Here is a 12228-nt window from a genome sequence, read left to right on the forward strand (position 1 = left end):
TCAGTACTATTTAAGATTTCATAAATACCAAAATATATGCCTTTGGTCAAAGAAGAAATGTGTGTTCACCTATAATAGTATATTGCTCAATATTACTTCATCTGAAAAATTATAGTGCTGAAAGATTTTCATCCTAATAATTATGGTTTGGATGTTTCTTCCTGTTAGGTGTAACTGAAGTGTTACCCTGCTTTACAGAAAAAGAAAAAGTGCATAAAATCAAAATATATTTCTTAGAGCATATTTCAAATCTGTAAATTATCTTTTATGAATTACCTAGTCATTTTATTCAAAGATTAAAAGATTTTAAACAGAATAATACCTAGAACTATAATGCTTCTAGAACACAAAAACAGTACAATACATTACTTTTTAGCAGCCAAACATGCCTTAAAGACTACTTGTAGTACTTACATTAAAAATCTAGTAGAAAAGAGCAACTAAAGTAAATTTTGTTTATAATCATAGTAAATAGTTGGTGAAAGAAATATTAGAAATATCAGAACATATAGTAAGATTTTGGTAATTGTGTTTTGTCAGTGCATCTATTCCAAAAGCACACGTTATTTATTTTTAAAGTTTAAAATGTTTGTGTTAATTGGAGTTACTGGGTTCCTGTAAATGGCACATCTCTATTCTTATTTCCACTTTCCTCCTCCTTACCACTTGCCCTTCCTTATTCCTTTGAGTCACTGACCTGTGGTGAGAGATCCATCCCTTTGTGCCTATTTTTCCACCCTTTATCTTTTTCTTTGTACTTTACATCATGTAAATGAGACAGACACCATATGGTATCTAAACTTGTGTGTCTGCTTTATTTCACTCAACATTGTATTCCTACAAACATTTACATTTATCTCCAATTTAAACTGTCTTCAAATGCATCATTTTCCTGCAAATGTCTCAAATGTCATGTTTTTTTACTGCTGAATAGTATTCTGTTATATATACTGCATTTTCTTTATTCAGTTGTGTATTGATGGATATACAGACTGCTTCAACAATTTAGCTACTATGAGTTGTGTTGCTTTCAACATTAGTAATCGTGTATTGTTGTAGTATGACGATTTGAGCTGTTTGGGAAGGATAGCAGGAAAATAACTGTGTCATATGAAATCTCTAATTTCAATTCTTTGAAGAAATCTCTATACTTATTTCCATAATAGTTTTATTAGTTTTTATTCCCACCAACAATGAAATTTTAAAATGCAATGGCTAGCCGGGTGGTTGAGAGCCAGGCACTGCCCACAGTGTCCCCGAGTCCGGCTGCCGCCCCTGCCCGGGCCATGCTCCTCCTCCCCCGCTCCCTGTCTCTGGGCCCCAACCCCTCCTCCGTGCCCTCCTCTTCCTCCTTGGCCTCCTCCTCCTTGCCTCTGTTCCTCCTGCTCTTACTTATCCTGCTCCTACTGCTAGAGGACACCGGAGCCCAGCAAGGTGAGTGGTCCCCAGGCAGGGCGCCGGGGAGGTGTGGGGCAGCTCGTGCGTGAGCAAACCTGGGGCACGCTCGCGGGTGGGGTTGCAAAGGTGGTCACGCCCTGCGTGACCCCCAGATTGGCATGGTTTTGGGGTTTGGCCAGACCAGTTGTTTGTCTGGGAAGAGGATACCTGACACCTTGCAATGGAAGCCTCCATCCTTTTTTAAAAGGGAGCCCAGAGAACTTTTGGGGGTATGACCTGCTTATGTTGAGCCACATGTATATCTATATAATAGGAAGGCAAGGATATTAAATAGTACCTTAAGTAACATGTGTAATTATTTCTAATATTGACATCAGATTTAGATTTTCTTAGTTTGATAAAAATATAAAGATAAAATATGTAGTTTTGTTCAGATGCAAAAATCATATCCTTTTTTGCTGTGTTTCTGATTAATTTTGCACAGTGAAAATTCTAAACTAAACATTATATAGGTACTAGTGATCAGATATAAAGTTCACATGTTTGAAATTTACTAATGAGAAAACAATGATAAAACTAGAGGTAAAAATGATATTAGTTAGATTTCTCAATGTTACAATCCAAACAAAGACATTATTTCTCCGTAGAGGTGGTAGTTATTGTTAATTTTGTATGAACAAGTGAGCTTCATTCTATAGGACCAAAAACCAAGGTGAAAAAAAAAAAAGGTCTTAAGATGGTTAATTTGGTACAACTACCAGTACTGGAATTAAAATGACAGATTAATGAATTGATTTCTGGAAGGATATATTAAGATCATGTATGGTGAGAGGAGATTAGATTTATATGAGGGTAGGTTTTTAAACTTGAGGACTGTGCTCAGCAAGATGAGGAATCTGAGCTATGGAAGGTCAGGTAGTTAAATTGCGCATTGATTGAATACATGTAAATAGACAATGTCTGCTTCCAGTTCTTGATTAGTTGGAGGGATGTGGGATGATGACATGACATTAGAAAGATTAGGAAAAGCTTCAAAAATAACTTTTCCTAAAATGTGATTGTTGAAATAGGCAATGAAAGGAGCAGGTGTTTTTCTTGAGTGGCTTTCAGTCAGCCATGTAACCACAGCATTTTGCATGTATTTCTAAACATTTTATAGATGATAATGATTGTGTAAAACTAAAACCTTAGAAAATTATACATAATTCTATCTCTTAATTTTTCAATTTACAATTATTCTTTTATTCAGTATTCACGTGCCTACATGATCTTACATAATTCTGATATTATTAACTTTTAATTTTTATTTTATTGCTATAATATATATATATATATATATATATATATATATATATATATATAGACATTCATCATAGGGAATTTGTACCTGGGTATGATATATTTTGCTTCCTTTTTCCCGTCCCACCCAACTCTTTTTAACCCTCTGTCCCCTTGTTTGCCAAAACTTTATTTCCATTGTTTTCTTGTCACTTCTCTCCCCCCAACAGCCCTTGTTCGCCTTTTGAACATCTTCTTCCCCTTTTCCAGTATCTGTTACACATTTTGGTTTTTATTTACACTTTGGTTTCCACACTAAGAAAACCATGTAATGTTTGAACATGTGTGTCCCATTTATTTCACTTAAGAATGTCGTCTCAAAGTGCATCCGTTTAGCTAGAAGTGCCTCAACTTATCTTTCTTAATGGAAGAACAGTATGCAATTTATTTTAAAAAAAACCCACATCTTCTTTATCATTCATTGGTTAATGGGCATTTGGGTTGTTTTCAAAATTGAGCTGTTCCAAACTGTGCCATTGTTACCATGATTGTGCATGTATTACTGTGGTTTTAATTCTTTCAGGAAGATACCAAGAAGGAGAATAGCTGGGTCAAATAAACCTGCATTTTTTTTTTTTTTTTGGCGTGGACTGTACGTACTGATTTCCACAGTGCCTCCCCCAGTCTGCACTCCCACCCACAGTGGAAAAGGGTGCCTTTTTGCCACAGCCCCACCGGCATTTGTTGTTCTTTAATGTCTTGGTGATAGCCTTTCTTTCAGGGATGCGATGGACTCTTGGCATTGTTTTCATTTGTGTCTCTCAAATGACTAATGATGTTGAACATTTTTTTCTGCATTTATTTACTGTTTGTCCTTCATCTGAGAAGTCGCTCTTCATTTCAGGTGCCTATTTTTGAATTGAGTCTTTAAAATTTGGGGTGGCTCTGATTTGTTTTGAGTTCTTTATATATTTTTGATATTAGTCCTTTGAGGAACAACTAGCAAGATATTTTTCCCAAACTGTGGGTTGTTTCTTTACTCTGTTGGTGCTTTCTTTTGCTATGCAACAGTTTTCTTTAATATGATGAGGTCTCAGATGTAGATTCTTTGTGATATTCCCATGTGATTAGGGTTTTGTTCATAAAATCATTGTTTACGTCAGTGTCTTCAAGAATTTTACTAATTTTATCTTTAAGCAGATTTTTCTGTTTTAATATATAAATCTTTGACATTTTTTGATTTTAGTTTATTCATTTATTTATTTTATTGGTACCAGGGATTGAACTCACGGTACTTGCTTGCAAGGTTTACGCTGTGGAACTAAATCCCCAGCCCTTAATTTTAGTTTAGTCCATGGTGAAAGATATAGGTCTAGTTTTAATCTTTGGCATGTATGAAACCAGTTTTCCCAGCACCATTTATTAAAGAGGATACCTTGCAGTGAAGATGTTTAGCTCCTTTGTCAAAGATAAGACATTGCTGATTTGAAATTGTCTGCATCTTCTAACTTATTCTGTTGAACATTGAGTCTGTCCCCCCCCCCCAGTATTGTGCTTTTATCACAGTAGCTTTGCGGTATAATTTCAAATCAGAGATTGTGATGCCTCCTGCCTTGTCTTTGTTGCTGAGAATTACGTGTTTGGTATTATAGCTCTTTTCTGTTTCCAAATGAAGTTGAATGTTTTCTGTAATTCTGTGAGATATACTATTAATATTTTGACCTGGATATCATTAAATCTGTATAGTAATTTTGGGAGTGTGACCATTTTCACTCTGTTGTGTCTTCCTACCCATAAACAAGGGATATCTTCATTTTCTGATATCCTCATCAATCTCCTTTCTGAGAGTATGATAGTTTTCAGTGTAAAGTGCTTTTACTTCTTTAGATCGAATCCTAGATATTTTATTTTTTTGGATGTAAAACTACCAAAACTGTAAAACTACCAGCACTTTGTTTTGGAGATTGGAGACCACAAATTCACAATTGATAACTTTATATGCTTTCCTAAGGGATGAACAGAGGCTTGGGATTTTTGTTATCAGCCTTTTGAGATTTCCCATGATCCCATTAGGAGTGGGCTGTCCTCTCACACCTGCTAAGATCAGACTAGGACTACTAAGGAGACTGAGAGGCTCTAGGGCAAGTTCCTCAGTAGCTGAAGATCACCTCTGAGTGGTGTGATAATTCCTCAGTCAGTAAATGCCAAGGTTCTGGCTGCCTTGTGGCCTTTTGATCCTCATGAACAACTGGTCATCCTGGATCCCTTGTGTACTGCCAGTTAATCCCTTGCTCTTTCTTCCTTCCTTGTGCCATAAAACCTGGCTAGAGATTGGGGACTCACACAGGGATCCCTGACAGGATGCTATTGTGCAAGGTGTTGTTTCCCTGATGGCTCTCTCAGTGAGTTTATTTGTGTACAGGAATGGTATTGACTTTCGAGTGTTGACTTTGTTTCCATCTATGGTATTGAATTTGGTTATTAAATCTAGAAGTCTTTTGGTGAAGGTTATGCGATCTTGCATGTAAAGTGTCATGTCATGTACAAGTAATGATAATTTAACTTTTTCCTTTCCCATCCTTACTTCTTTTTTTCCTTCTTTTACTTGCTCTGGCTAATGTTTCCTGAACTATATTGAATAAGAGTGGTGATAGTAGACATCTTTGTCTTATTCCTGATTTTAGAAAGAAAGCTTTCAATTTTTGACCATTTAATATAATGTTAGGTGTTGGTTTGTCATAGATGAATTTTATAATATTTAAAGAAAAAATAAGAAACAAAAGATTAAGGTAAAGACTGTATATACCAGTGTTCTGTAGGGTTTTTATCATGGATGGGTGTTGGACTTTGTGCAACGCTTTTTCTGATCACTTGAGATGATCATGTGATTTTTTTCCTTGGTAATATGTTACATTACATTTATTAATTTGTGTATATTGAACCATCCCTGCATCCCTGGAATGAGTCCTAATTGGTCATTATGTATGTCTTCTTGATGATTTGCTGCTGCATTCTGTTTGCCAGTATTTTATGAAGGATTTTTGCTTGTGTAGGGGAGATTGGCCTGTAATGCATTTTTTTAGTTTGGATCCTTCTCTGACTTTGGTATCAGAGTAATGCTTGCTTCCAGGAATGAGTTTAGGACTATTGCTTCTCTTTCAATTTCATTAAAGAGTGGAAGTAGTAGTGGGATTAAATCTTTAAATTTCCTATCTAATTCAGCAGTGAATTTATTAGGACCTGAGCTTTTCTTTATTGCTAGGTTTTTAATTACATCTGCAATTTCACTGACTAAAATTTGTTTATTTAGAATCTTTGTATCTTTTTGATTTAGCTTTTGTATTTTGAATATATCTAGGAATTCATTCATTTCTTCTGTGCTTTCTATCTTATTAAGAATATAGGTTCTTGAACTAGATATTGATGATCTGGATTTCTGCAGAATCTGTGCTGGTATCACCTTTTTTATTTCTCATTGCATGGATTCGAGTCTTCTTTTCGATAAGGTTGGCTAAGGGTCTGTCAGTTTTTATCTATTTTTTCAAAGAACCAACCCTGATTTATTAATTTATTGTTTTCTTAGTGTCTATTTATTGATTTATGCTCAGATGTTAGTAATTTCCCCCTTCTTACTAGCTTTGGACTTGATTTGACCTTTTTGTAGAAGCTTAAGGTTGAACAGTAGGTTGTTTATTTTGAACTCATTCTGGTTTTCTGATGTGGGCATTCACTGCTGTGAACTTCTCTTCTAGGACTGCTTTCATTGCATCCCATAATTTCCAGTATGTTGTATTGGAATTACTGTTTAATTGTAGAAACTGTCTAAATTTTTAAAATTTCATCTCTGACCCATTGGTTGTTCAGAAGGGTGTCGCAAAGTTCTAGTTTTAATAATGTTGTGTTACTTTGAGTCCATGTTAAAACTCATTTATAGTCTAATTTGCACAAATAAAAAATACTTAAAATATACAGCATTTTAAAAATTTCAATATATAAAATTTCATCTCAGAGGACTCGTTATAAAGTAACTACTATATCATTCAGAACTGCAGTTACATTTTTTTTTATTTAATTTCATTTTAAATTTGTCCTGGACTGGATCTTTGATAAAGCATTTCAGTAAAAAGTGTTAGTTTATTGACATATGTTCTTTTTAGGTCATTATTTTTCAATATAATTTTGAGTTAAATGAAATGAAGACAGGAAATGCATTCAAATAAAATAATTATTTAATGAATGCCAATATAGTTGAAACAGATGAGAGCATGGGTGATCTCCCAAGACCGCTAAAGTATTACATACCAAATAAATCTGGACTTGTAAATGTATATAATCGAAAGAATAATTAACTATCTGATTACTTCAATGATTGGAAGATTCCAGTATACAGATTCAGTCAAGGGGAGTGACCCAGAATTCCCTGCAAAGGTTTTGTGCAGTAGAATACATGTAATTTTCTAATTAAAATGGAATTGTTTGAGATTAAAAAGTATAAGGTATTGGTACTTTTTACTGTTTGGTCATTACAAACTATCAGAATGGAGAGATTGTAATGTAGAACTCTTAGGAGAGTTTGCATGTGTATCAACCCCAGGACATTGAACGAAGACAAAAGACAAAGCCACTAATGGAAGAACAGAAAAAGAGGGGAGAATTGCTTGATGGAGAAAACAGAGAAAGCATTGAGTATGTGAAGCAGGTGCAAAGGGACTATCAAGAAATTAAGAAGTCTACCCAAGACTGGCATAACAGCTTGAAAGAAACTAAGGACAGACTATCTGAATTGGAGGGCAGACTTGAAACATGGGAAAATGAAATGAAAAACTTCTTAAAAATAACAAAGAAACACACAGCAATAATACAAAGACAAGAAGATGATAAGAGGAGCCATAACTTAAGGATTAAGAACATAAAAGAAGAAGTAGGGACACAAACAAGTGAACTACAAAAGCTACTCACAGAAATAATCCAGGAGAATTTTCCTAATTTAGCAAAAGGTAAAGATACTCAAATGTATGAGGCATACAGGACCCGAGCTACCTACAACCCTAACAGAGAAACACCCAGGCATATAATAATAAAAATTCCAGAAATTCAATACAAGAACAGAATATTAAAAGCTGTAAGAGACAAGAAACAGATCACTTACAAGGGAAGACCCATCAGAATTACAGCAGATTTCTCTTCACAAACCATCAAATCACGAAGAGCATGGGGAGAAATAATTCAAGCTTTGAAAGATAATAATCTACAGCCAAGATTGAGATATCCTGCACAACTGTCCCTGGAAATTGATGGAAAAACGAGGTGCTTCCAGGATAAAGAGGAACTGGGGGAATTTGCAACCACCAATTCAACCCTACAGAAAGTATTGCAGGATATTCTTAAAAAAGAAAAATACAAAGAACCCAGAAATAGGGGCGGGGAGGCCACAACGAATGGAGCAGAGAACAAAATGAAGAAGACAAACTGACAGCTACTGACAGAAAAAGAGCTCAACAGAAATGAGACAGAAGATTGGATGATAGGAACAGCTTTTTTTTTGGAGAAAATGACATCTTAATAGGTAATGCTGATTTAGTACCATCTTGTTTTGAAGTCTCATCTAGCTTTTGTTCTTCTGTCTCCAATGGTCTAAACAGGTTGTATCTTATTGGATTTTATTATGTACGATAGTATAAGCAAAAACCTTTTAAAGACAAGGAGATTATACAGAGACCATTGTTCATTTTCTGTTAGTCGATTCTAAATACTCTATAATGCTGTCATTCTCTTAAATGGATTTACATTGTTTTGATATACTTAATGCTACAGTATATGAAGTTGTACTCAAGGACTTCAGGGAGGGAGTCAATATGGTAACTATTTTTGGGTCAGGATTAGCTGGTGGTGAAACACTATTCTGCTTAAATGGTTATGTTTTGATCTGCCCTGTTTCGCTGTTATGCCCTCCTTTTTCTCAATCTCCACTCCATTATTTACTTTTTTATTTTTATCCATTTAATTAAAGGGAAAAATATAGCAGGATATAATATAGTAACCCACTTTGACTTTCTATTATCTCGATTTGAAGCCCTGTATTACTCTCACCATCTTGTTTTTGACTGAGGTTCCTATATTCTGTTTTGCTGGATAGTATCAGGTTCGAAAGTTTAGGCATCAGCTGAGAAGATAATGAGATTCATTATAACGCCCATTCTCGTTGACTTTTATCTACTTTTGAAGACCTACAATATCTCCAATGTTTTGGTTTTGTCGGTTTTATTCTTTACGGTTTTGTTCAATTGTATTACAACTAATGATATAGGCAATTCTATTAGAAATAGCGGGAGGCATTATGGTAACCATTGTTGATCACCTTGCATTATGTTCCTATATTATCTATTATGTCCACCCTTTTGACTTGACCGATTCTGTTCTGTTATGTCACATTTGGTTTTACTCTCTTCCAAAAAAGCAACAAGAACCGTGGGAGCAATGAAACCCAAAATGTGAAATAGTCACTGTACAAAAGAGAGGAAAAGAAAGTGCTCTAAACTATATAACTGCATGTATATTTAAATGTATAAGATAGAAAATGATATCACAGAGTTTTATTGGATCATTGAACAGAACTGTTTGCAGTATCATTGTTGGAATGTCCACTCTACAAGCTTTAATTTTGTGACTTAAACAATTATTTCTAAGATGGCAATATGTAATCCATTAACTAGTGATTTCCTACTGCGCATTTTTTTATTCTGTAAATCTGTATAACTTGTACCCCTTCACTGTTTTTTTTTCTTTCTTTTCTTTTCTCCTTAAATAAAAATTAAAAAAAAATTAAAAAAAAAAAAAAAAAAGACAAAGCCACCAGCTTCAGAGAATCTGTCGTGTCCTTAAGGAAGTAGTTTTGTCCAGGTAGGAATATATGTATAAAATAACAACCAAGAGGAAATATGCAGTATGTAGGTTATTAAGGGAGAGAAAACTCATAATGCCTGGGAAGCAGGAGAATCTTTACTGATAAGTAATTTTAGGTGAGGAAGCTTTGAAGAATTGGCATGTTTCTAATCCATGGGGCTTGCAGACACTTGAAGAGATCACAATACTCAGTAGAGGGGGAGAGTCCAGAAAGTATGAAAGTGTGGCAGCTTGCCCTACAACAGTGTTTTCAAGCCTCTCAGCCTCTGGGCCTGGCCCACTGTTTGTTCCTTGACCCCTGTGCCCTGTGTCCCTGTCCAGTTATCAGACAGATACTTGTAGGTTGGTTACTGTAGACTGGCATGGTACCATATACTGTACTGGGGAATTGCTCTTCATAGTTGGTACCATAGTGGGATCTCTTTATCAGTAATGCACAACTTAAGCTCCTTTAAATATTGTATGTATAATTTTTTTTACAGCCTGACCCTTTGTTTTACTCTCTCCTAATCTCATGCCGATGCCCTTTATATTTTATATAGTTCAGGCATTAGGTTTAGGTACTTTTTATTCTTCTAATGTATAATTTCATGTTGTGTTGGTCATATTTCTGTCACTGACAAAACTTAAAAAGAGGATTTATTTTGGCCTAAAGTTTCAGAAATTTCAGTCCATGGTTAGTTGGCTGCATTGCTCTTAGGCCAATCGCAGGATAGAACCTTCATTGGAGAAGGCTGTGGCCGAGCACAGCTGTCCACCTCATCGCAGTGAGGAGTGGAGAAACTGAGAACAGGTGTGTCTTTGTGCATCTTCCTCTTTTATTCCATTCAAATCCCCACATTACTTGGGGTGCTGCCACATAGAGGGCAGTTCTCCCCCCTTGGTTTTCTGTTCCTCATGTCACCCTCTGAAACACTGTCACACACACACTCACTGTTATTTTAGGTGCCTCTTAATCCAGACAAATTGGCTTAATATAATATGAGTACTTGCGGATTTACCTTGTTCCCTGTACAGCTGTGTCTCCAGATGCAATTTCCTCTACTGGGAATGCTTCTAATTATTTTCCTTCTGGTTTTAATAAACTCTTAAATACCTTTAAAACCCCTTCTGGGGCTTTATCACCTGTATGAAGAGTTCTCTAACCAATAGCTACATTCTCATCTTCACATAGTACTTCTGGCACTGTATTTTAAGTATATGTTCTTATCAATGTAGAAAGTTATGTTCACTTTTTAACTTGTAATATTTACCATGGTATCTGTCATTCAGAATATATATATATATTAAGAACCCTCCTTCTGAAATGAATCCCTTGCCCTGAGTGTATTGTTTGGTATCAGCCCCTTGTATATGCTTCCTATGATTGGTTATTGCCAAATCCCTGCAAGGGTTGTTCCCATTTAAGAGCCTGGGCTTTAGAGGACCCTCTTGAACCTTACAGATTGTTTGCTGAGGGCCGAATGATCTGCCCAGTTTTTCCTCAGATCTTCTCTTACAGGAATTAGACCACATTTTTGTTCTTTCTTGAGTACCAGAAGAATCCTTGTTTAAGTAAGAGCTCAGAGTAAAAACAGGTTACTTAGCACATTCTGCCCTCCCCACATAGTCCTCCTTAAGAACAGTAACAACCTAAATCAGCGCCAAGAAGTTCAGTGCACTTCTTTGCACTGTGCTGTCTTTCATTTGGGTACAGAAATAGCCATCTCCAGTATTATAAAAGAGCCCCTGATTTTGTTCTCGTAGTTGCTCTCTCCTTTTCCCTTGGTTTCTCTGTAAGGAAAAGGAAACACAATTTTCACTCATATACTGGATGAAATTCATTGTATAAAAATGTGCTGATTTATACAGATTTGGTTCCAACTTGCAGGAGTTCTAAACAGAGATGAGTTATGTATTTAAAAATGGTAGTAGACCTTAGAACTTACCATGACTGGCACTTAAATCCAGTGTGCCTTAGTCCAAAACCACTTTATTATTCTATGGAATGGAAGAGGTAAATTCAGTAGTGTGGTATCAGGAAAGTAATGAAAAACAAAAGCTAGAGAAGCTGATGGGGGCCATGTTGTCATGGGGCCCACTGTGGGGCTGACAGAAGGATTTGTATGAGAGGTTAGATATGACATCATCTTTGCATAGTTCTTTTACCTAGTTCATCTGTCCATCTCTAGGTTTATTGCCTCTTCGAGCTCAGGCACTTAGCCTCATCATTTGGACAGTGTTCCTACTTTCTCTCTTGGTAAACTTCAAACTTGGGCCTCTGTGATAGTGTCCATTGTCTGCTTCCTTGGGTTCTGGATAGTGAAGTTACTGGAGAAAGTCATGTGGCACCGTGTTAGAGCCAGACAGATCTGTGCATAAATAAATTCTATCCCATCAGGTCTCAGATGGGATGACTATTCAGCAACAGCATTTTGACTCGTACTGTATAGAGCTGAGCTGTTATCTTGTCCCTTATCCTGGCATAATATGAGTTTGCTTCCTATTTTCTTTTTCCTTTCTTCTGGAACCTTGTCTTCCGCTGTGTCCTGGAGGCCCCTCCATCAGGAAATAGAAATGTTGTTTGAGAGTGGCCTACACTGCTATAATGCTTTTACTCTTCACTGGAAATAAGCACACATTGCCACTGGCTTTTATACATCTCTCTCT

This window comes from Cavia porcellus, unplaced genomic scaffold, assembly GCF_034190915.1.
Source record: "Cavia porcellus strain 051 isolate PalLab524CR breed Dunkin Hartley unplaced genomic scaffold, mCavPor4.1 scaffold_35, whole genome shotgun sequence".
In the NCBI taxonomy this organism is placed as follows: domain Eukaryota; kingdom Metazoa; phylum Chordata; class Mammalia; order Rodentia; family Caviidae; genus Cavia; species Cavia porcellus.